Genomic DNA, 27785 nt, shown 5'->3' on the forward strand with positions numbered 1-27785 from the left:
ACAACATCGCATGTTGTTTACTTGATGTGCTTACGCGCCGATAGCTAAGTTAACAACACAGAGATATTTGAAGCAGTTTTACTCACCGCCTGCGGTTCCAACACAATATCCTTAAGAAATAAACGATGTGCAAATCCGGCGTCAAACTGGGCCTTGTTTGTAAAACAAGCATCTTCGAAATGCAGGGAACAAACAAAAACACTTACACAACTCCGTTGATGCTCTGTAAAAATAAACTCCATCCACTGGTCCCTTAATGCTGTTTTTTTTTTGGTAATCTGTGCAGGGTTGTCTTGCCCTGGCAACCAAAAACACACTTTTTTGTGACCTTTCGGTCTCTCGCTCTGATCAGTGAATGTCTCTGCTCTGGCTTGGAGCGCGCGCTCTTCCGGGAGAAGTGCCCTTAGGACCCATATAAGGAAATTCCGGTCCATCTAACGTCACACAGACCCAAACTCGAAAAAACCTTTCAGAAACTTGTGACAAACTGGAAGGAGTATTTTTGGAACAAAAATACTCCTTCAAACGTGCAACTTAATTTTTGAAACTTTGTCCATGTTTAGCATGGGAATCCAACTCTTTAACAGTGTAAAAAACTCAGTATGCATTAAATAGCATTTCACTGGAAATATACACTGTGAAGGGAGATAAGAGTGGCAAAGAGTAATTATACTGGAAAAATAAGGACTCAGTTCACTTCCACGACTCAGCATCAGTGTGGAAATGTCTGAAAAAGATCACCAACTACAAGACACCATCCCCCAGCACTGTGGAGAATTAACGACTGGCAGACGATCTGAACAAGTTTTACTGCAGGTTTGAAAGAAGAACACCCATCACCTGCCCTGAACGCCCCTCCACACAACCGTTCACACCATTAACAACTCCTGCAACCCATACTGAACACCTCTCCAAACAACCGTTCACACCATTCACAACTCTTGCAACCCATACTGAACACCTCTCCAAACAACTGCTCTCACACCTCCTGCATCCCCCCTCTCCCCCCACACTTCTGCTTCCGGTGCGCCATGTGTTCTGGAAGCAGAAAAGGAAAAAAAGCACCAGGCCCAAAAACACCAGTCTGCCTGAAATCCTGTGCTGACCAGCTGGCCCCCATCTACACACAGATCTTCAACAGATCACTGGAGCTGTGTGAAGTCCCTTCATACTTCAAACGCTCTGCCTTCATCCAAAATTACAGGACTAAGTGACTACAGGCCTGTGGCTTTAACATCTGTGGTCATGAAGTCATTTGAAAAACTGGTGCTGGCTCACCTGAAGGACATCACTGGACCCTTGCTGGATCCTCTACAGTTTGCTTACAGAGCGAACAAGTCTGTGGATGATGCAGTAAACATTGGACTGCATTATTTTCAGCAACACCTAAACAGACCTTGGACTTATGTGAGGATCCTGTTTGTGGACTTCAGCTCGGCCTTTAACACTATCATTCCAAACCTTCTCCTGCCCAAACTAACTCAGCTCTCCGTGCCCACCTCTGTCTGTTCCTGACAGACATGCAGCAACTAGTGAGGCTCGGAAAATACACATTCAGCACCCATTCAATGGCTACGTTTACATGCACACTTTTTGGTTCAATCTGACTGAATTCATTACGATTGATGAATCTGATTGTAGTGTTTACATGAACGCTAAATAAAGTGATCCGGTTCACAAGAAAGTGAAAAGTGAAAGTGACATAGATAATATTGAGTTTCTCACTGTTTGCACATAATAACCACTCTCCTACATGGTTTCTTTATTTGTTTTAAACAGCAGAATTATTATGTACACCTTTATGGATAAATAAACATATAAACCATTGTGCTGTGCTGTGCTGTGCTGTGCTGCTCATATTTATCAAGCAAAAAAAAAGCCCCTCCCCGTGCCCAAAACGGGTTGCCTATGGATGAGTATCAAAAACAAGGCAGAGTGAAATGAGAGTTTAATAATGATGCATTTATACAACACTTTATTCAAAAGGAAGAGCTGCTCGTTCCATGCGTCATAGGTCATTACGTTATTCCTGTGTCATACGTCATTACGTTATTTCTGCGTCATTGCATATGCGCAGTCCTTTCAGTTTCATGGTTCAATCCAATCGAGTGTTTACATGGACGCTCAATCTGATTAATAGAGGAATAAACCACCCCCTTCAATCCGATCAAAATTTCATTCGGATCGAGCTATCAATCCGATTACAAATGGATTATTTGTGGAGCTCCGGTCCTGATTTGCTACATTTACATGCACCCAGCATGTAAACGTAGCAAATCAGCACCGGAGCTCCCCAGGGCTGCGTCCTCTCCTCACTGCTCTTCTCCCTGTACACTTACGATTGCACATTTAAAGACCCTTCTGTCAAGCTCCTGAAGTTTACAGACGATGCCACACTCATCAGCCTCATTCAGGATGGTGACAAATCAGCTTACAGACAGGAGGTTAAAGAGCTGGCTGTCTGGTGGACTCTCAACAACCTGGAGCTTAACAAGCTCAAAGCAGTGGAGATGATAGTGGACTTCAGGAGAAACCCCCTTGCTCTCCCCCCACTCACCATCATGAACAGCACTGTGACTGCAGTGGAGTCATTCAGGTTCCTGGGCACCACCATCTCTCAGTACCTGAAGTGGGACATTCACATTGACTCCATTGTGAAAAAGGCCAGCAGAGGTTGTACTTCCTTCGCCCCGCTGCGGAAGTTTAACCTGCCACAGGAGCTGCTGAAACAGTTCTACTCCACCATCACTGAATCTATCCTCTACACTTCAGTAACTGTCTGGTTCAGCTCAGCTTCTAAATCTGACCTCAGAAGACTACAGAGGATAGTCCGGACTGCTGAGCGAATCATCGGTACAACCCTCCCTTCTATTCAAGAACTGTACTTATCCAGAGTGAGCAAAAGGGCTGGCAAAATCACTCTGGACTCCTCACATCCAGCACACTCCCTCTTTGAACTGTTGCCATCTGGTCGACGCTACAGAGCACTAAACAGCAGAACGACCAGAAACAGGAACAGTTTCTTCCCTCAGGCAATCCATCTAATGAACACTTGATAATAACTGTGGAACACACTACACTATTTATATTTATATACACATACACTTATTTATCTAAAACGCATACTTAGTGTACACTTAAATTTTGCACATAATATACCTGTACATACATAACTGCTTTTTGTAATATGCCATACAATTGTCAGTTTGTATATTGTCATTACTTACCTACTTATTTGTGTTTTTTGTATTATTTATTATTTTAGTATGTGTTTTTTGTTCTGTCGCTGTCATTCTGTTGCACTGCGAAGCTTCTGTCACGAAAACAAATTCCTTGTATGTGTAAACATACCTGGCAATAAAGCTCATTCTGTTGGTTATTTCTGTTGTAGATTATTGGTAATGCCAATACATATACAGATATGGTACTGTGAGTATTTAAGACATACTGCTGCTGCACAAATATCATATAAAATAACCTGCAGTAGATACAGGTGGAGCTGAATAAGGTGGCTCTACAATCATAATCTTATTCTGATTCTAGAGCATTTTTTGGCGTGCTTTTAGAGTTCATTTGAAACCCTCCACCTTCCCCGTCTCCATCTGTGTAGATCTACTGCATGTTATTTTATATACGTGTGCAGCAGCAGTATGTCTTAAATACTCACAGCACCATATCTGTCAATACTCACAGCACCATATCATCATATATGTCTTGGAATTAGCAATAATCTACAACAACAGAAATAACCAACAGCAGCATAGCAGATCTATTCCCCAAAGAACAAATACATTAACATTGTCATATCCATTACTATGCTAAAGTTTTCCAAAAGTTATCTTGGTAGAAATATACACTCACTGGCCACTTTATTAGGTACACCTTACTAGTACCAATTTGGGCCCCCATTTTGCCTTCAGAACTGCCTTAATTCTTCGTGGCATAGATTCAACAAGGTGTTGGAAACATTCCTCAAAGAGATTTTGGTCCATATTGATATGGTAGCATCACACAGTTGCTGCAGATTTGTCGGCTGCACATCCATGATGTGAATCTCCCATTCCACAACACCCCGAGGTGCTCTGTTGGATTATGATTTGGATGTCACAGCAGAAATGGATACTCATTAGACCAGGCAATGTTTTTCCAGTTTTCTATTGGCCAATTTTGGTGAGCCTGTGCGAATTGTATCCTCCGTTTCCTGTTCTTAGCAGACAGGAGTGGTATGGTCTTCTGCTGCTGTAGCCCATCTGCTGTTGTGCATTCAGAGATGCTATTCTGCATGCCTTGGTTGTAACGAGTGGTTATTTGAGATACTTTTGCTTTTCTTTCACCTCTAACCAGACTGCCCATTCTCCTCTGACTTCTGATATCAACAAGGCATTTTCGTCCACACAACCGCTGTTCACTGGATATTTTCTCTTTTTCGGACCATTCTCTGTAAACCCTAGAAATGGTTGTGCATGAAAATACCAGTAGATCAGCAGTTTCTAACCAACAACCATTCAACAGTCCAAAACAACTGTTTGGTTACCCAATTCTTCAAAATATATGTGACCCTGGACCACAAAACCAGTTAAGTCACTGGGGAATATCTGTAGCAATAACCAAAAATTTATTGAATGAGTCAAAATTATAGTTTTTCTTTTATGCCAAAAATAATTAGGATATTAAGTAAAGACAGAGACAATTTATAAGAGACATGCCACTTCCTCAATCCTCCATTCGACTATATAAGGAAAACCCGTAACGGCAAAGATGGCGGTTGTATGCACACGTCCCGCCCCTCCCGCTGGAAAGCCAATCATTTGCTCTTAAAAGTCAAGCCGGGAAACATTTAAGCCTATCGTCTGGTTCCACTGACGTACACGCACAGTTGAGGAAGCCTTGCGCATGTGTAGTACAAGTATAATCTGTGGGAAAAAGGCGTTTTAAACCTTATTTTGGGGCAAAGTCATAAAAAAATGTCAGCGATTTTTATCATATTTTACTGCTGTTTCTATACATGCAGTTTTTATGTCCCGGTGACCACTGAAAGTTCAGTTCTGACTCTCTGCCCATTCATTTAGATAGGAGCTGGTTTTGTTATTCTGAAATAGCTGCCCGGAGGTGTTGCCAAGATGGCGGCCAAGTGGCACGACTTGCCTGAAAAGACTTTGGTAAAGATCATGTTCCATTAAGATATTTGGTTAAATTCCTATTGTAAATATATCAAAACTCAATGTTTGATTAATGATATGCATTGCTAAGAACTTCATTTGGACAAATTAAAAGGCGATTTTCTCAGTATTTAATTATTTTTCCAGCCCCGGATTCCAGATTTTCAAATAATCTCGGCCAAATATTGTCCAATCCTAAAAAAAAAACAAAAAAACAATATATGATGTATGAATCACAATTGAAAATGTACCCTTTTGACTGGTTTTGTGGTCCAGGGTCATGTATTCTTTCATGTTCAACAGAAGACAGACACTCGTGTTTGGAACAATCTGAGGCTGAGTAAATGATGACAACATTTTTATTTCTGGATGAACTACCCCTTTAACACACCAAGCTATCCTCACTATGAAATGCCTCCCACAGTATGACAAATATACATCATATCCTTTCGTCCACAGTATCTTCCTCCGGCTTAGTGCAGGTAAAATCCATCTCAGATTTATCCACTTACAACCAATTACTGTAATACTTACACTGGCCAACTTCATTCATTTAAATGTCATGATTACATTTGTCTTGCGAGGTAAAGAGTGGGATGAAACTACTAAAGTGAGAGAGAGTGAGAAATAGATAGGAACAAAAGAAAGATAGGAGTCTGCACCATTATTTGGAAGATTGCCCTGGAGAGCAGTAAGATACATCCTACTGAAGAGATCCGATTCTACTCAAGTAATGAAGCAGTCAGCCATTTTAATGCCTTGGAAATTACAGAAGAGAAAATGGCTATTTAAATGCAGTACTTGACCGTGCTGAAAAATGACTTACTCTCTCCATTACCCAGCCTGGCTCCCACATTAAACAAAAGTTACAGACAGAGGGTTCATATCCATCACCTTAGCTACATTCATGGTGAATGACAAATTAAAACTGTCAGTAGATCGAACGACTGAATGACAAAAAAAAAAAAAAAAGCTGATCCATATGTGATATATTGAATTCAAGTGTCTCAATACACTCATTTTCACTTTCTCTGTGCATGCTGAGCAAAGCTATAGTTTCTTTTCCTCTATGTGACTGAAGAAAAAGGAATATAAAAGTGTCTCGTTTGAAAACATTAATCTGTAAGGACCAATACAAGAGAATCTAGAACTGGAGTGTATTACTATGGACCTCTTCATGGTCTATACATGAAAATATAACAATTTCCATATTCAGCATCATAGCACAAATGCACACAGCACGCCACAGTGCACACAAAGATCTACTGTAGATTAATTTAAGAAAAAGACATCTGTGTTATGAACCTATTATACTGTGGAGCATTAACCTCATGCTGTTAAATGAAGGATCTTTCACACTCATAAACATTTGCAGCAACATTTGCTGGGCATTTAAATCTATGTGGAATGTTATCGAGATTCTAGTTAAACAAAAAGAGATATTAAAACCTTTGTTTTAGTGTGTTTTTCATCATCTAGCGAAGAGTGATCACTGGAAGGCTCATACACACTCATTCAGCGACACACGCGTGAAACCTAGATTTTTCATTTTGTTTATCATGGACACTCTTATATGTTATTGACCCACGTCAGTAAAACTTGATTCGTCATCAGCCTCCCCAACATCTACTGAGAGAATCCATTTTCATGTCTTCTGAGGCCGGTGACACACTGGCTGCGTGGCGTGAGCGCCGCGTGTCTGAAGCGTCCCAGAAGCGTCCCAGAAGCGTCCCAGAAGCGTCCCAGAAGCGTGGCGGATTCTGTGTTTTTACACACCAGAAGCGTGCCTGACGCGGCGCTGGCGCGCTGCTGCTGTAGAGGGAGACCGTTTACAGACCAGGCTCATGTCTTCATTACAACAATATTTATTTTTTTTACACACCTACACCTATGCCTACTGATAAAGGACACCGTCAAAAGTATTGACGGCGAAATAGATTATGTTTGACAGGTGCAATATTTGAAAATCGATAATTATAAAAAAAAAATTATTACATTTATATCTGAATTTATGTCAACCTATAGACTTTCAAATATCAAAATATCAGGAATTCATATGTATTTATGTACAAAATGACATTTAAACACATTTTCCTATTATATTTTGGCTGGAAAAGCTTCCAACACGCGTGCGTGTCGCGGTAAAAATAGGCGTCGGTTCTATTTCTAGCAAGCAAGCGTTTGCCGCGCAGCTGGGGCCGCACCTGAGACGCACGTCTCACTGTAAGCTCTAACCTGTCAACATAGGAGCCGAATTAAAAACCGACATGCCACGTGGCTGAGACGCTTGCGCCACGCATCCAGTGTGTCGCCGGCCTGACTCATCATATGATTCATACTGGCACTATTTAATGACTGAGGTAATCCAAAAACTCAATTTAAACTTAATTCTATTCATTTCATTGTTAAGCTTGAAGGGCTTATTAGATGTCTACATCTACACCGCTATTGAAAACAATTCTATGCCTCAGCTCAGTAGTCCAGAGTCTCTCGAAGGCCACACTATGCACATATGAAACTTGCTCTGTGGATGGTAAGTGGCTTGACAGATCATGAAAGGTCCTGCTTGCCATATGGAGCTTTAGTTCGGAGAGTTTCAGAGTTCAATGAAACTTCTGAAGCAGTCGGGCAAAAAAAAGGAGCCATGATCTGATCACCCTCTGGCATGTGCTTCTTCATCCCTTCTGTTTTACAATAATTCTCCATTTCAGTGGCAGCGAGCTGCCAAGTGAGCCAGACCCAGCCCCACCACCAGCTGGTCCTCCGACCTGCAGTTTTATGTTGTGAAAATGGGTTTTCAATTAAAAAGTCTTTAAATTTTTTTACCCCCTGAAATGGTGGAACTCATTAAAACCCTGAAATGTACTACATCAAGTGAACTGTGAAAGTTTTCTTGTTCTTTATTTATGTGGTGATTTATTATAAGTAAATTAATAATTCGATAATGTGAAAAAAAGCAATGATGCACCATTAGAGGCTGATGAAACGAACCGTGCTCTGTTGCTCTCAAGCTCTGAAACAGGAAAAGAGTCAAGGCTAATACAAACAAATACACAAACAGACATATATACGCACACACAAACAAACTTGCCCTTATTTTTTATTTACTGCTTGTTGAACACTCACTTTCCGCTCTTAAATGTCTTGTATGCACTTGTGTGTGTTTGTGTGTGTGCGTGCGCAAGTCTATTTTTGCAAGCCCAACTATTTAACATTGGATAGTTTGCCGGTTGACGGAACACTCACCCGCTTAGGAATCCATAAAACCGCTGGAACATGCCAGAGCTTCGCCTGAACAGATCTGTCCACAAGCGTGCAGAATAAATACATAAACAAGCAAAACTTTTAAATACATGCACACATACCTAAGCAACCCTTGCCCACTGCCTCTGAAGCAAGGAATGACTGTGGAGATGAGGTCCACTAAATGGACACGGCTATTAGAGCTGGGCAAACAGTTGTTCTCTCAGGCCACTGATGGCTAAACTACTGCAACATGTTGGTGACGTCCATGGGCTGCACACAGCAGGGCTAAATAGACAGGGAAAATGTTTAGGGACTCTGGGAGGCAGCTGTGAGCCTAGCAATGGCTTTCTTTTGACGTGGGAACTGTTGCTCATAATGGATTTAGTGTAGCTCTACATCAAAAGTTGTGAAGGAATATAGAAGATAGAGAAAGAGAGAAATTAATAATGAAGAGTTGGAAAAAGGGAGGTGTGTATTTCCTGGAGGAAGCAGGAACTGGGTAATATTTCACATTTAACAGACCTAAAAATAAATAAAAATAATAATAATAATGTATTTTTTATTATTATTTAAATAAAATGTAAAATAAATAAAAATGTACACATATGCCAAAAAACTTGATTTTATTCATTCATTCATTGGTTAAGGCAAATTCTGGAATTTTATTCAATAATAATAATAATAATAATAATAATAATATATATATATATATATATATATATATATATATATATATATATATATATATATTTTATTACATATTTCTAAAAAATGTCAAGTCATTTTAGTATTTTTTTATGGTATAGTACTATAGTCCTATACCTTTATAGTATAGTATTTTTATAGTATTTATTTATTTTGATTTGTCTTTTATTTTGATATTTTCAGTTTTCATCTTAGTTTAACTTTGTTTTGTTATGTGCTTGTCATATTATTTATTAGTTTATTTAGAACACACACACACCCACACACAAACACACACAGACACACACACACACACACACACAAACATGTACAGGTATATATTAGCTTTTATTAGCTATTAATTACATTTATAGTTCATTTTATTTTAGCTATTCATTTAATTTATAGTTCATTTTATTTTAGCTATTAATTTAATTTATATTTCATTTTATTCCAGCTTTATTTCATTTTTAAATGTATTTACATTTTTTATAATTGTATATTTTTCAGTTAACAACAGCAACACTGGAAGAAAAAGAAATGCTGATTCCTTTTGTTTGTCCTTATTTGTCCTTTCCTTTCGTTGTTCTTGTTGTTTGTTTGGTTTTGTTTCGTTTTTTGTTGGCCAATACAGTCACGCTTGTTGACATGGTTGCAGCATGAAGCATAAAGTTAATGTTTCAATTCATATACTGATCTCTCTGTACAGACACTCTATTCACAGCGAGTTTGTCACTGATGATTAATTTATTACACAACCAGCTGTCTAATAATAGTGGGTTACTGAGATAACAAGTAATGATAACAATAATGAAGCTGAATCAAAGCTTAAATAAAGTTGTCAAGAAGACAAAACATTGGAGAGAGCCAAACATATGAAGAAGAACGCTCATTCACAAGACCAGTAAACCAGGGCCTAGCCTTGTTTGGAGGAGAACTGGAGCAAGGCAACTGGGCAGCAGAACAAGACCTCTGCCAGCGTCCACAGAGCTCAACCGTATGGGTGAGGGATTAAATAAGACGGTATTATACAAAATAGTGGCTCCATTCTGTTCAGGGATCAGGTCTGTAGGCCATGCAGATGTGAGCTGTAATGCTCTAATAGGATTGACTGAATGCAGCAGAGGAAATGCTGGGCCACAGCACCTCTGGCCAGGTCTTTGTGATGGGTCAGAAAATGACAGCTGTAATGGGGTTATGTCTCTCAAGCTGCCATTTGCTGTTTTCTGGGCAATTATATTTTAGGGTGTACAGGAAGAAAAATACTGAAATGCTTTCTCTGCATGTTGGCTGTCAGTGTTGTTAGCTGTCACCTCGGTTTAGTTTCTGTAACAATCTCCCAGACACAGTTTTTTTAAACATTGGTTTTTCCACAGGAGGACCAGTAAAAACTTGATGCTCTTTTTCTCCTTTCTCCTTTTAGTGGATCTGAGTATTTTTCACTTCATTTATTGCATGGCCATTTTCTACATCCCTAATCCTACCCAATACCTTAACTTAACAAATGCATTACTAAATACTAATAAGAAGCAAATTAGGAGTTTACTGAGACAAAATTAATAGTTGTTAATTATATTATGTTAATTGTTAATTGTTTTTTTTTTTCACACACACAAGAAAAACCACTGTGGTGGAGCTACAAAAACGACGGTAAATTATGAGCACTCAAAAACGTCAAGAGTTCATTATCAAGCTACTTTCAAAACAAATCCATTAGTGCCACAAATCAAGCTGTCACATTCTATGTATATTTCCAGCGAGGTCGTAATACGCTGAGACTGATTTGAAATGCAAGAGTTTGACTTTAATGAAGAACACTGAGAACGTCTTGAATATTAAGGTGTTCAAGACGAATGCACAATGAACAGAGAATTTACTCGTGCCTCTTTCCTAGTCTGTGACAAGACTATGATCCTTCAGAATGTTAAACCATGACGCAATGACTGACAAGCTGCCACATTAGACATTCCTACAGCCAATTTCCACCCTCGCAAAACACCTTTCATTTAGTAGTCACTCAAAACTAACAGACGAGTGTGTCTGAATCACACAGATGACAAGGGTATTAAGCAAAGTGATTCAATAGTTTACTTTGTTGTCAACAGTATTTTGCCACTATTCATTACTTGGTTACAGCAAGATCCAACACCTGGCCCACAGTGCACAATGCACGTCACTCTCCTGACAAATCTAATAATCATAAAGCTGCTAATGGCCTAAAAAACAAAGCACAGCAAATCTGCTCTCATCATCCTAATAACAAGCACTGTCAATCACATGACACTTTTCTTAATTCAACACTAATGCACTGTAATTAAGTCATATTTCTATAACAACCACTGCCCACAATGAAACATTTCACCATTCTTGCCTCTTTACTGCTGCATATAACTTTACTAACCTTTAAAACTTGTATTAACCTCTTTATATTGTATGCAAAATGTTCTCATATTTTATATAGGTTTTTGCCACTAGAGAGCGCGTATTCAAAACAAACAATGGAACAAAGGCATAGCTTGATTGTGGAATCATGGGAGTTCGTCATCCTCATTCTCCATAGCTGATGCAATCCAACGGGACTCATGTTACACATTAGATATTAAAGCATCTTTCAATGTTTTCTGGAAATCAAGGGTGTATGACGCCATTGGCAGGCTAAATTGCTATTTCTAAATGACTAAATTGCTATTTCTCTGAATTTTAACATTCTTCAAAACAATGTAAGTACACAAGTCAGCAAAATATATAACTATGTTTTAGTGATTTTTGTATATATTTATATCAAATATGCCTTTAAGAGATACAATCAGGTGCTGGTAAAAAATTAGCATTATTTGCTGATATTTTTATTTTTCTGTCTAGTGCTGTAGTTTATGATGTCACGGGCTTTCTAAACCATCATTTTAAAGAATTACAGCTAATCAATCAAAAATACCACACATAGTTTTGGCAGGAAGGCCAAAGAAAAAAAGAAAACGAGAACAAAAGTCAATCAAATGGACATGTACCAAAAAGGAAAAACTATCCACAGAGCCGTAACGCAATGAATCCATTATGAGCAGTCACCTAATTCTCTTTTTCACAGGTGAAATATTACAAGTCTCAAAGAATTTTTAGCAACCCTACTTCTTTAAATGAGCTTCCAAAGATGTCTTTAGGACTAAAAGCGAGAAAAAGAGGAAATCGCTGTTCTTTTCACTAGTTATTTTCAACTTACAGCCAGCACGAATAATTGATTGCATGCTTTTATTAACTTAGAAAATATTCCATTACCTCTAAGGCAGGGCTCCTTGTCGTTTCCTAAGGATAAGTTGATTTAAAAGGATCGTTATGAAGCCTCCTGAGATTTCAGCACTAATTGTACAAATGATAAAACAAGTATGCCATTATCTCACAGGTGATGGAGCGTTTAAGATGAGCTAAAATTATGTTTCAAATCCATTACATGAGGGACAGGGATCCGGTTTAAGATTCTGGCTTACTAAGATTCTCCAATTCTTGAGCAACTTGCATGCTGTTCATAGATAGTCACTTGGCAAAAAACGTTCTTTGGATTTGAACAGTTAAACAAACGGTTTTAGCAAACGAATGACTGTGGGGTTTGTACTGTGTTGACTTAATCTCAATTACTCTTAAGAAAACATCACGAAAGCAGAACCCTGTTTCCATGGCAAACGCCTTCTTAACAAACTCCAATCTGGAAGCGGGCAATGCATCATCAAACTCTCTATTGTTTGAGTATCATGCTGCATTTGATTTTGTCCTTTGTCTGAAGAGTTCTCAGTCTCACTCCTTAGAAACAATGCAAATGAGAAAAGCAATCAGTGCATCGGCTCAGAAATTTAAGCTCACTGGCTACTTCATTTAGTTCAAAGGTGCATTTAGTACAAAGGACTGAATAAGAGCGTGAAATCAAATGAAAACCAAGCCTGCAGTCTGGCATTCAAGGCTAGAAGTAAGCCAGTCTTAATTCAAAAACCTGTTCCCAGCTCCAATGAGTGCTTAACAAATTAAGCCGAATTGATTTCTTGATTTGCAAACCAACACAACACAATCAAACTAAATTTTTTTTTTTTTTTTTTTTACATATAGGCTACATACATTCTCTCAGTAGATTCGATCTTTTATATTTACTTACATAATATCAACATGTATTGAGGGGTTTTAGGATGGATAAATCTGTAAAATGACATATATGTACAAAAATGTATTACAAATATATTTTATAAATATATACACACATTTGTACGGTACATATAAATCTTGATCTTGATATATAACTCATATAAGAAAATGTAATATATGTACATTACAGTTGCATATGGGTTACCTTAAAATGAGTGAACTTACCCCATACTGTGTGACCATATACCCCGTTAAATACTCAACATGTGTTACTGTTAATAAATTGTTTTTCTTCTAAAAATGTACATAGGAGTAAGTAGTATGTGTCGAAATTGAAAAAAAGACAGAAAATTTAAATCGGGGTAAAAATGTACAACCAGCCCTGGTTTTCACTGTAGTATTTCAAGTAACACAGCAGGGTTACCACAGACAAATAAGTGGGTCAGTAAACAAAAATACCAAATACAAATCCGCAGGCATGGAGATCAGTCATCGCAGACCAGTAGCTGGTCATGAGCGTCTCTTGGCACATTAGAGAGCAGTGCGCCGTGCGTTTCCACTAGTGTCTGTGTTACTGCTGAGGCATTATGGATATTACACAAACTCTAGGCTATATCTCTTAATCCTCTAATCTGCAGAGCACAGGGAATAGCTGGCTACATCTGTAAGACCCTAGAATGCCGGGGCAATGCTCTTAACATAAAAATGTCATATTCACTTCCCTCGGCAGAGATATGTTTACACAAGTCGCCCACACTCATGCATTGTAATTTGATGTAAGCTGTTCAGTTGATAGGGTGGTGTTCTGAGACGTGGCTGTATGACTTTCCCAGGTGAGTTGGTGGTGACAGGCAAGGCAAAGTTGCTGATGACGGTGGGCAAAGACCATGAGGCCCTCAGCTATTGAATATACTGCAGCAAGCAAATAGTTAAAAAGTGGTAATGAAATTACTATCATCCTTGAAGTCACTATACAGCAGCTAATGCTTGAAATGGATTGAATAAATTGAATATTAATATAAAATATTTGCTGTCAGGCATTAAATTTAGGTTTAAAATAACCATAGATAATTAAAATGTTACTTTATTATGTAATGCTAATAATGATGACATTTTTAGAAATTTGTTTCACTGTAGTGGATAAAAACTGAGCATGATGTAGTTTTTTTTCAATAAATATAGAATATAAAATATTTATTAAATGAATTGACTAAATTTTTAACAATATAACATGGTGTTGAACATTAAATTTAAGTTTAAAATTAACCATATTTCACTGAACTTTTATATGTATTGCAAAAACGTAGGGAAATGTGTTTGTTTTAGTAATGTTAATTTTTTTTACCTTTTTAAATACGTTAAAATACGTAGACTTCACTTTGCTCACTGTATTGGATAAGAACTCTGAGCATGATGTGATTTTATTTTATTTTTTATGTATATATATATATATATATATATATATATATATATATATATATATATATATATATAAATATCAATATATATTGGTTTTGGGACATTAAATTTAGGTTTAAAATTAAATTAGGTTTAACCATATTTAATTGAAATTATATGTAAAATATATATGAAATGAAAAAAGTAGACATTTGTTTGTCTTGTAATGTAATTTTTAAAATCTTTTTAAATACATACATATAGATTTCTTTCAACTCACAGTGCATGATGTGGGTTTTATTTCTATAAAATACTGTACAGAGTATAAAATTGCATTGAATAAATCAGCTAAATATTTGTTTTGGACATTACGTTTTGGTTTAAAATTGTCAAAATGTTATTGAAATTCTGCACGTAATGCAAAAATGGCTTTTGCTTTAAATATTTGTAACCCTGTAATATTTGTACATACAGTACATACATATAGCCTGAATCTGCACACTGTTTTGAAATAGAACTATGAGCATGGTGTTATTTTTCCTTCAATAAAATACAGAGAATTGTTATATTTAATTAGTTATCAAAACAGTGATTAGCTGTAGCTCTATACAACTAACACACTACATCTTAAGGAACAGTTGCTATTAGTCAGGACACCAATGTGCAAGCAAACAAGACAAACAGTATGAATCATTTGTCCACCTGCTTTGCTGGGTTGTTTTGCAATGCAATCAGATACAGCCTCATTTTAAGGCTTCATTTGCTGTAGTTGTTAGGCTTTTCAAAGAAGTGTAATTAAGTTGACAACTCTAAGACAGGAAAATGGAGGCACTTTTCGCATGCGTATCTGATGTGTGGTTAGCGATTGTTTAAAGTGTCGAAAGACTGATGCTAATCTACTTTCTGTTTTGAATATAGAGTGGATAAGCACCTTCTATTGCTGTAATCTTCCATGCAGAATGCCTAAAAAGACATCAAATCTGTTTGTTTTGTTACAGGAAATCAGACTCAGTGAAAGCACCTTAAACTACAGCAAAAAGAGACAGATAATCAGACAGAACATAGAGTGAAAGAATAGGTATGTATGGATTTTTAAACAAATTTGTTAAAAAAAAAAATCCATGCAATTTTATTGCAATTTGCAATTTGAAAACAAATATAGTGACTGTAACTATATGTAGGCTATGATTTACTTTATGTGCAAAGAAAATGTTAAAATACATTTTCACATTAAAATCCTCAAAAACAGCTGCTGATTGGTTACTATTTTAAAGCAGAAGTTTGAATCTCTGTAGCAAATTTGCTTAAAAGGGAAATGTATATAAATAATTACAATTAATTATAATTAATTACAAATATTTTAGTAATACAATAGTAACTGTGCAGAATTAATATTACAATCAACTAATCTGTTCCTCCAGCGAACATTCAGTATAATTTCATATGAACTCTAAGAAAGGATATTTTTGTGGCCACATAAAATAACTTTCTTAAAGTAATGCATTTGAGCACGTAGCTATAGATCGGATTGTAAAAGGGAGACTGTTCACAAGCGGTGACAGAACCAGAAACTCATGTAATTAGTGCACAAAATTTTTATATTTTTATATTAATCTAGAAAAATACAAATCACTCACTCAAGACCTCAAGATACACAAAGACCTGGGATATACATGATAGGAAAGTCAGAGAATAATGTGTCTATGAACTAATGAAAGAAGTCATTTCCTTTTGCAGTATGTGTCTGTTTTAGAAGATTCTCTCTTAATTCTTTTAGGTTGTAAAGTTTATTTGATCGCTGAGGGGTCCTGACCCAGACATACTGTATAGGCACTGAGTCTGGTGTTGGATGAGGGGTCTGTGATTGAATAATTGATTTGTTAAATCTAATGAACAATTGTGTGTCTGATTGGTTCAAATTCTACATCACTAAATTATATATATATATATATATATATATATATATATATATATATATATATATATTTAAACACAGAGAAATGTAACTACACAGTTATTGTTAACTAAAACTAGAAGTTCAACTATTAAAACATTTATTGTTAGTTTAAACATACCTGAAATATAATAAATACACAAAAATAATAAAGTATAATAATAATTATGTATATGAAAAAAAAATTAGTTGAAGCTCTAAAATTACTAACTGAAAAAAAACTAAAGTAAACCTAACTAGTAATATTTAAAAAATAAAACGAACAAAATGGCAAAAGCATAAATTAAAAAAAAAAAAAAAAATTCAAATGAAAACTGAAATTTTAATTTAAAAGCCAATTCAAAATATTAATAAACTTTCAAAGTCATCATCGGATTGGCTGAATTATACAGGAATTCCGGGAGACGTATGTGTCGTGTTCTTTAACGTTGCTGTGACGACAAACCCTCTCACGATAGAAGAAAGCTGTCATTTTTACAACTGTGTCGACAAGCACTTCTCAGGATCAACTAAACACTGAATTTTCAAAAGTATGTGAAAAAAGGCCATCTTTTACCAATGCATGCAAAGGCCAGGGGAAAAGGCAGAGATTTTCATCCGTGCACTCCACAAATTAGCAGAGAGTTGTGACTTCGGTGCTCAGAAAACAGAGAACATCTGAGATAAGCTTGTGGTTGGCATCAAAGATAAAGAGCTTTCAAGAAAGTTGCAGCTGATGACAGACCTTACCTTAGACACGGCAGTGCTGATGGTGAAGCAGGCGGAGGACATCGCCCAGCAGCTGAGCCAACAGGAGGAAGGTGCACCAAGCAGCGTTCAGGAGGTTACACACAGACGACCTGAAAGGAGGGGAAGATGGGATGAAAAGAAGCCAGGGAGAGGTAAAAATGATAGAATGGCCGGTGGCGGCCGGTGCAGAAAGTGTGGAAAAACAAAACATCACAACAAGGAAAAATGTCCTGCAGCAGAATGTGAGTGTAGAAAATGTAAAAAGAAAGGACACTGGGAGCGAATGTGTTGCTCAAGGACAGTTAATGAGGTAATAAGAGAAACACACACACAGGCAAGTGATGACAATTCATATTACCTGGGAATGGAAAGCAAAACTGGAGATGGGATCACAGAGAACTGGTTTGTGAAATTGAACGTGCAAGGCTTGTGGAGCTGAAGTGACCGTTATGTATGAAGAGACTTTTGACTCGCTTGGAAGTAAACTGAAGCTGAGTCAGACACATGTGAGATATGACAGCCCAGGTAGAAGGATAAATTGTTTGGGATAATTTGAAACGACCACGGAGTACTAAGATAAAAAGTTAAAGGTCACAATTCACATCATGGAGGGCGACACCATGAACAATTTGCTAAGCAGAGAACAAGCAGGAGTGATGTGTTTAGTTAAAAGAATCGAGCAAGTCAGCACAGCATTCGGTGAACAGGGAACAATGAGAACCAAAGCTGTTCAAATAAATCTAAAAGAGAATGTAGAGCCATACGCAGTCCACACCGCGAGAAGAGTGCCGTTACCATTACTTCCCAAAGTTAAGGCCGAACTCCAACAAATGGAGGAGAATGGAGTCATTGAGAAGATAACACAACCCACGGACTGGTGTGCGCCGATGGTACCAGTGATGGAACCTGACGGGAAAGTGAGCATCTACGTAGACGAAAATGTAAAAAGGGAATGGTTCATCCTACCCACGACTGATGAAGTTCTTATCAAACTTGCCAGGTCCAAAATATTCTCTTCGTTGAATGCCGCAAGCGGCATTTAGCAAATTCCCCTACATAGTGAGTGCAGTTTTCTCACTACATTCATAACGCTGTTTGCTAGATATTGTTTTAAACGTTTGCCCTTCGGCATTAGCATAGCGGCAGAAATATTTCAGCGCAACAACGAGCATCTGAGGCGAGCTCTGGAGAGGATCGAGCCACAGGACTCAAGCTCAAAAAAAAGAAATGCATCTTCAGACAGAAGGAGCTTTATCTCCTGGGGCACATCATAGATGAGAGAGGAGTCAGGCATGACCTGGGGAAAGTAAGGGCTATCTCAGAGCTGCAAGCCCCCACGAAATGTGAGTGAACTGAAATGGGTCCTGGTGATGATAAACTATGGTATGCTACATTCCAGACTTGGCGACAGTGGGCGGGCCGCTGTTTGATTTATTAAAAAGGACTGTAGCATGGACATGGGACCAGTCTCAAGAAAGTGCATTTCAAAAGCTTAAAGAAACTTTAATTATTGCACCTGTTCTTGCGTACTACGATTCAGGGAAATCCAAAGCGGTGTCAGCAGATGCGAGTAGCTACAGGCTGGGAGGTGTCCTACTATGCGCAGATAGAAAAAGAATGCTTGGCCGGAATGTCTATGCGTGCGAGAGATTCAAGGAGTATCTCATAGGCCTGGACAGATTTCGTCTTATTACAGACCACAAACCCCTCGTACCATTGATTAATAAAAGTCTTGGACATGGTACCAATAAACTGTCAAATACTTTTAATGAGACAGATGCAATTTGCAGTGACCACGGAATACGCACCTGGGAAGACACTGGTAGTAGCCGATGATGCAACGAGCAGTAGACCTACAGTGAACGAGATAGTCTGTTACTTTGACGCAGCTATAGCCGGCTTGCCCTTGTCACAGTCAAAGTTGAGCCTGATCGTAGCAGCGACTGAAAGGGATGAACAGTTACAACTAGTAAGTAAGTTCATAAAGCAGGGATGGCCAGAGCACGTAAGAAATGTATCAGAAGTTATTAGAGACTTTTTTTCAGTGAAAGATGTGCTGTCAATAAGTGAAGGACTGATAATTCTGGGCAGACGCATTTGTATTCCAAGTAAACTGAGACAGGACATCCTTGAGCACATCCACGGAGGCCATCTTGGTTTGACAAAATGCAGAGAACGGGCAAATTCATCCGTATGGTGGCCTGGTATATCATCGGATAAAAATAACTAAATTGGCTTGTGTATGTTCTGTCGCGAAAACAGGAAATCACAAAGGAAAGAGCCACTTAAGTCAAACCCGCTACCTGACAGACTGTGGCAGCGCATGGCTATAGACATTTGCAAGAACAAGGGCCAGATGTATCTGATTACTCGCGATTAATAGAGATCCATCATCTGCAAAAGACAACGATGGTGCAGGTGATAAACAGACTGCAAGCTACGTTTGCAAGATTTGGAATACCAGAGCAGATTATGATTGATAACGGTCCACAGTTTACTAGTGAGGCATGGACTTCATTTAAGGAAAAATATGATTTTGAACATGTCACATCGAGCCCGCACAACCCGCAATCAAACGGGCATGCCGAGCACGTGGTCCAAGTAGCCAAACGCATCCTCAGACAGGGCGACCCGCACCTCGCTTTGATGTGTTACCGTGCAACACCACATTCATCTACAGGGGTAAGCCCTGCTTAATTGTTGATGGCCAGGAAAATTTGTACAACACTGCCTACGTTGAAGAAAAACCTGATGAAACTGGACAGGGAAAAGTCGTGGAAAGGTCCAGTGCAGGTCAGAACGCAAGAGAGTGCACCGCGCTCATTCTGAGTGCCTGCAGAATGTTAAAATGCTGATAACAACTGTGAAACGACAGCGAAGAGCCCGCAGAAGCTTGAAAAACTGCACATCAGCAACGCGGATCAGCCAGTGTCGCAGACACCGTGTGAAACACAAGGAGTGACTGTGAACAGGTCCGGCAGAGTAATAAAACCTACTGTTAAACTAAATTTATAGTTAAGTACATTGAAAATCTATGCACATTTAATGTGTAGTGAATGTGAGTTATGCATCTTAAATGAATGCGATGTTAAATGTTTATTTGATAAAAGGGAAACTGTTAAATGTTTAAAATGTTCTTTATAGTTAAAAATGAATAGGGGCAAGTGCTAGTTAGTAAACAAAGAATTACATTTACAATAACGTGTTTCTTTAGGAAAAGTTAAGAGGGAGGTGTCATAGAGATTAGATAATTACATATGCTGATTGACAACCTATCTGAGAGTAAGAAGGGGTTGGACTTGAATCCAGTAGCCAGAGGCATAGGGACTGAGACTGTGTCTGTTGCACTAAATAAGTTCTTAGCAACAAAGCCGTTGTAAGTGAGAATTATTTGATAGATTCCAGACCTTAAGCCGTCAGTCTGAAGGTCTGGCTAGGCAAGACTAGATGAGCCTTAATGCAAAATAGATATATACATTTACAGATAAACATAAAATGAAACCTTTATGTGCCATCACTATGTGGAAAATTTCCCAACAGAATGACATGTACATTACACATTTGGAATGTGTAAATAATGACAGTTTATTATTATTATTATTATTTTATTTTATTTTTTTATGTGAGCTATCCCTTTAAGAAATAGCACTTTCCCAAGAGAAGCTCCAACACTGATGGATGTGTCAAAGGTTGATAAATGAAGCTTTTACTGAGGCAACTGACCACCAGAGATTTAATAACAAAAACAAGCAGCCTAAAGCAGATATTCTTCACAACTAATGCCATCAAAAGCTAAAGTACAGATTAACTGAGACCAAACAGAAATGCTTATCATCACCCAGTCAGCTTCAGATCTTGACATTACAACCATGACTAATAAATGCAAAACAGTAGGCAGTAGCCTACTTAGTATCACAATGCATAAAACAGCACATTTTGTCTTTAAACTGTCAAAATGAGAAAGAAAGAGATTAACCTACTTCATTTCAACGAGGAAAAACACTTAGTTGCGGCTTTACCTAAGTCTCCTTCAGCATTTACTCAGAAAGTCTGCTAGTATAGACAGCGGTGGAGTTGTGCCAATAATAATACTCTTCTTAAGTATTGTTATTTAGGCCTTTAAATGCTTTATTATATCCCGTCAGTTCACTGCAACATGTTAGTTAGTATGCGAGCTCCGCTACTGCGGATGAGATAAGATGCGCTCGCGCGCACCGCGGCACTGATACAGCGATATGTGAAGGAATTTAAACTGACATAAAAATAAAATAAGTCAGACTATTTACCTGTTAAGACGGATTAATTTCTTATAAGCACATCCTTCTCTCTCTCCTTCGAAAGTTTTAGTCCTCGCTCACCTCGGAGTGGTTGTTCTCGCGCTGTTTCTGCGTTCCAGAAAGAGATACTTATTTCATTCTGTCTGTTGTAACGCTTCAGAAGGAACCTGCACTGGCGTCTGTCGAGGACCTAGAAAACTAAAACAAACAACCCATTCCAGAGCGAATGTCCATGTCCACGGTGTCTCGCACAAAGCGAATGGTTTTAGTAGGCTAGTAGCCTAGAGCAAGCACATGTCTAGATGTTGTCATTCGTGCAGCTTTAATCATCAGAGGGAGGGTTGAGGAGATGTTAGCCTCAGTAACGCTCCGAGTGTTGATGGTGCTCAGTTAAGGTACCAAGGTGAGAGATTTTATGTATCACCGTAAACTAACATATTTTGGATACTATTGTAGACATTTTAGTACTTAAATGTATGGATGCTCAGAATATGACTGCAAAATTAACTAAAATCCAGTGGTGCCTTCCTTTTTGTCTGTTTTCGGTATGTTTCTTTCCATCTATATTATTATTATTATTATTATTATTATTATTATTATTATTACTATTATTATTATTATTATTATTATTATTATTATTATTATATTTTGTTATATTGTTATCATTGTTACATTTTTTGTTTGTTCGTTTGGTTTTTTGTTTAGTTTTTTTGTGGGGGGGGGGGGTTGACATTTTTTTATTCAGAATTATTATTATTATTATTATTTTTTTTTTTTTTTTAAATCTATTTGGTTTTTAAATAATTTAGCTCAGGCTACTGGATAATATTTTCCTTGCAGTGGCAACTCATGGCCACTAAGAGCGCTGGGCATTGGCGATGTATTCGAAATTGCCACCATACCCTACATTACTCCACTAATATAGTCCACTGAACAAGTGTATATTTGGTCGTTGCATACAGTAACGGCTATAATAATATTATTGTTATATTTTGTTATATTTTTATTATTTTTGCATTGATATTTTACCCACCATATTTATTTGAATGGTATCTGCTCACGAGAAAGGAAATTGATCAGCATGATGCTCAGAGTGCACGAGAGTTTTCTAGTGGCTAGCCATTGAGTGTATGTCAATATTGAGGTGCATTATGTGACTGAATGAGTGCAATTTATAACATGGCTTCGGCCAGCATGCAAATAGTGCACTATGTAAGGGTATGGGGGTGATTTTGGACACAGGCAATGTCTGCGGCCTGAAAATTATAATTTGGTGATACTTCCAACTTCGGCCATTGGGAGATTCAGAATTGTTCACACTGACAGTGATTTACCTGAACAAATGAGCAGCGATGCAACAACTACAGTACCAATAGGAGTGCAGACAGTGATCCGATGCCTTTACATTTGGATACACTGACACAAACCTGTGATGTAATCACTGTCAGTGAGGGGCTTAGGCATGAAATCTTATATTTAACCATAGGGTGGCAGAATGTATGTTACTTTATTGTTAAATAATTTAAAATAAGATGTTTCTTATTATCAGGGTGCTGTTAAAAAATGTTTCATGTGCCTCTTTAAAATCCACTCTTAGCATTCGTGAGATAAGCTCATCCACAGAAACCAGCCCAGGATGAATGATTTAAATTCTCTTTCTTTTGGTTATGTAACTGTCTGCCCTGTGTCTACATAACTGATGAAAATCAATTGACTGAACCTCTGCCCACGGATGTCAAGCTGGATTTGGGGAGGAAGTAATCACACATCTCTGCCTAGAATCACTGACTGCGGTATGATACAAGCATGTTTTTCTCCACAACACTGCTGGAAAATATGGTCTGGGCCCCTCTTGATAATGGCATATTGCATTCATTTAGTCCTGCGACACAGACGCCCCTCCAGAAAAATACAGCTAATGGAAATGGAGCCAGAGATCAGAGAGGCCACACAAATACACCACTGCTCTAACACTGTTATTAATCAGGGCAAATAATACCTGCTTCAGAAAAAAAAAGGAATTTTGAAAACAGGACATATAGTGTAAGTAAAAGGTTTCTATTATGCATGTAATAATGATCTTTTATGATTATCCTTTTGAATTACCGATTAAAATCTGGTTGTGGAGGCCAAACATTATTGTAAGATGACCTGTGAGACTTTACAAAAAGATCCAATCAGTTAAGCAAGGGATGATGTACATGGAACCCGTCGTTGTCGTAGAATAAACCTCGACACAATGAACAACACATTTGTTATTTATGAATCTTTGTTAACTTTAATAAAAATACAATTATATACAACTACTGTAAATCCATTAAATATTACTAACAGATACAGCTTTTGATTTGAATGATGTTTTAGTAATTGTTAAAACGAACTTTAATCCTCATTGTGTTTCAGTCATTTGGATCCAAAGGGGATTTACTTTAAAAAAAAGTAAAGTTGTGGCCTACTAAATAAACGGCCTACAAAGAATTGCTATAAAAAATGCCATTATGTTATATTACTGCCAAATATTGGATTCAGTTATTTTATCCACTTTATTTCAAAAATCAATGAGGCCTATTATCAATAAGTGCCAAAAAGAAATACAAACCTTGCTAATTGTTCATAAAAGGCAAAAATATTAAATCCAGGATTTTGTGAATATAGCATATAATGGGAGATTTAAAAGCAAATTTTAAAAGGCCGGTCATTTTTGTCCAGGAACAGGATTTTCAGCACAGCACAAGGGTTAAAGAAAACTAATAAATGCTTTAGAAGTATTTTCCATTGTTAGCTCATTTAAATAATGCAGTAAATAAATGGAACCTTATTGTAAAGTGTAACCAGACCATAAAAGAATTCACCTTTACAGGCACTTTGTGAAATGCAAGGCTTTGTCTTGGAGGGATACAAAGCACCAGAGGCTAAACGGTACATACCCACTGTCACCGCACTCCAGCTGTTCCAAAGGTGGCCCTATCCAAATGTATTTTTGGAGAAACGTCTTGACGATACATTGGAGATGCTGCGAGCTCGGGAGGTGGTTGACTCCTGTGGTGAAACGCTTGGAGCATTTTGAGTCGGTATGTGGTAAGGAGGTGTGGGGAGCAAGGCGCAGTGTGTCGCTAATCGCTGTGTTTTTTGCATCCTGCGGAGATATGTTCACGCGGGGCTACAACACAAAGCCACAACAGTTTCCAAAGCAACGGTACCAATCACATATAGGACATGCAGAAGGAAAACTGTTTTCCCAGGTGCCATTGATTGGCTGTCATAATAACAATGCCATTTGTTTATTTTTGGCTTGACAGGGGCAGAGCAATCCAAGAACGTGTTTTGGAAAGAATATGAAGCAAACTCATGTTTTTTCTAAATACACTTTGTAATATTCACTATTAAAAAGCAATTGCAACTATAAAGGTATGAACATGTGTTTAAATTGGAATGACCTAATCGTTTTCATAACGCCGTCGCTGTGGTTTTACTGCTAGCCCATTAGATTTGGCTTCAGGCCAGCTGGACACATTGAGCAGCGTCACTCATTCCAGCTTCTAATTGAAATTGTGACAATGAGATAATCAATAGGCAGCAAATGTTTCTTTCTTCAATTAGGGCTGTGTTAGAGATGTTGCATGATAGAAACTGATATACACCAGTGCAATTTTGCTATTTAGCATGATACGGCAATCAGACCCTGCTGAAAGATTCTGTAAATACAGCAGTTTGTGGGCAAAAAGCATCTCCATTTATGATTTTGTCTACGAAACTGTTTAAAATTTTATTTTTTTGTAAAGAAGTCTCTTGCTCTTTTTGTGCTTTTTTTATGGGGTGACTGTAATATACATTGAAAGTTTATATTATAAACAAATTTCTATGTATTTCAACTTCTTACATTCAAATGCGAATTGCATCCTGCTTGCTCGACCTCAATTTATTTTAATTGTCATTCACAAATGTGGTGCTAATCATGAGAAAATGTGCGTACTTTAATATCTAGTCACAATGCAGGTTTTCGAGCTGGATGAACAGAAAGAGTTAACAAGCCATTTGACTGGTATTTTCCCCTTGAGATACAACTCGCCTCAAAAAGCTGTTTTTGATATTATGCTCACCTTTATCTCTTTCACGCTCTTCAGTCATTGCCTTTTGTGGCGTACTGAGGCCAAATCTGTTGACTGGACAGGTTTTTCAGAGACAACATTGAAAGTGCTTATTAAAATTTCTTCCCTGTCTGTCCGTGGCTGTGAGATAATGAAGATACTGAAATCTTTCATTCTGTCCTACTGCATTTGTGACACTGGGTTATCTACCATTCACTCATACCAGAAGCATGTTAGCCTCAAAGGTTAGGAGGCAACATTTCCACTGCAGTGTTTAACATCTTTTGCTGTGGTTATGTTTTAATTATCTAACAGTTTTAAAGTGGTCTTTACTTTCATATTTTTTTCCACTGAGGTCTACTTAAAACCTGTCGGTTTTTCATAAGCATTTTCATCCCTCTCTTTGAACCTCAAAATTAAACAGTCTATTTGTTTTACTTTGTCTTTGCAATATTATATTTATTTAACTATGTGTATGGTCAATTTGACTGCATTGTTTCTACAAAAGAAATGTTTTAGCGCCAACACAACTACCAGTGAATTTGCTGTCAAGTCATATTCCGTTTTTAACTGCAACATGTTTCAAAAATAGCGGCCTTAATACACTCTATATCATATATGAGAGATTCACAAAACAATACACATAGAAAAGCGAGAAACAAACATTGTTGTGTATATCTGGGCACTTAGCTGTTTAGTGTAAGATTTACAGTACTTCTATCTCTTGTGCTATATCGTTTATTTTCCCAAACTTCAAGGCTTAAAATAATAGCAAAGAAATGACAAGTATAGTATTTTTAGACAAAAAAAATAATGCTCTTTGATGTAGGATATACTTCTATTATTCTATTGTTCATTTTCTCTAACTTCGAAACTTAAAATATAAGAACTGACAAGAAATACGCTGAATCAAACATGATTAAAGTAGAAAGACTGAAATAGTACAGTATAGTACTCTAGATCTATCTATCTATCTATCTATCTATCTATCTATCTATCTATCTATCTATCTATCTATCTATCTATCTATCTATCTATCTATCTATCTATCTATCTATCTATCTATCTATCTATCAGTCGATGTATCTGTCTATCTCTTTCCAAAACTTCCAAACCAAGCATTGTCAAGCCAACATTCAGACAAGCATAAATTTCTCTGAATTTCTGTTAATTTACTGTAATTTATTAGAAAGTGTATCACAAATAATTACAGAGAAACAAGACAGTGAATTAAATGTGAAAGTTAAACAAAAAAAATAAAAACCAAACAGAAAACATATTCCAATAACCTTTTTTTTTTTTGTTGTTGTTGTTGTTATTAATAACAACTTTGAAAAATTTTCTCTTTTTTTGTTTAGAGTGTATTGATGCATACACCACACACATTTTTTCAGCTTGGTTTCTGAAAACGTTTCAGATCCAACTTTATTATGTATGCTTGTGTATAAACTCACCTGCAGCCGTTCTGTGCCTGATACACAGATCTTCAAATCCAGAGTTTTTTTTAATAGCTGCTAGCTAGCCTTTTTGGTGATTGTTAATTGGCAGTTCTTGTACAGAAAACACTTTAAACCTAAAGGTGTAATGTCAGCAGCTGGCCAGCTGTTCAGTGCAGCATCCAAACAGCAACACAACACACTGTAACACATCACCTGAGACCTTGAGCTTTAAAATAGAGCCAAGTACATTACAAGTGTTGTCAGAGGTATTCAAGATGGCCTGATCTATGAAGGTTTCTCCACCTTTGTCTGTTTTAACTATTGCCATTTGCAGATTGCATTCCACAAATGGAAATGTCAACAGAAGAGAGTACAAACACTTAAAATGGTATTCCTCCTCAGACATGAACTCTTCTTACATAAGAGACTCCATTAGTAAAATTCACTGTTCTCTCAGCCAGGAGAAGAGCTTTGAAATGAAGCTTTATAGAAAGATCAAAACGAGAAAGTCAATCAGCTTCATACTTGCTGTGGCTGATAGCGGCGCAGTTGTTATGACAACACGTTTTAAAAGCTCTGTAATGATAGATTAGAGGAAACGTGACTCGGTTTTGCAGAAGGCTTCTGTGATCGACAAGCAGACACGCGAGCACATCAAAAGCGGTTCTTCGAACTCATTAGCATTT

The 27785-nt window shown here is 37.4% G+C and overlaps 1 protein-coding gene across 2 annotated transcripts in view; it reads right to left on the reverse strand.

Annotated features, from left to right (window-relative positions):
* LOC113038422 (teneurin-2) overlaps nt 1–21899 on the reverse strand; it is a 226485-nt gene extending 204586 nt beyond the window's left edge. For both annotated transcript variants that reach the window (XM_026195811.1, XM_026195810.1), the window contains exon 1: nt 21582–21899. The gene's annotated coding sequence lies outside the window, so the exon portion shown is untranslated. The remainder of the gene's footprint in view (nt 1–21581) is intronic.
* Between the last annotated feature and the right edge of the window lie 5886 nt (nt 21900–27785).

This window comes from Carassius auratus, chromosome 21 (assembly GCF_003368295.1).
Source record: "Carassius auratus strain Wakin chromosome 21, ASM336829v1, whole genome shotgun sequence".
NCBI lineage: Eukaryota > Metazoa > Chordata > Actinopteri > Cypriniformes > Cyprinidae > Carassius > Carassius auratus.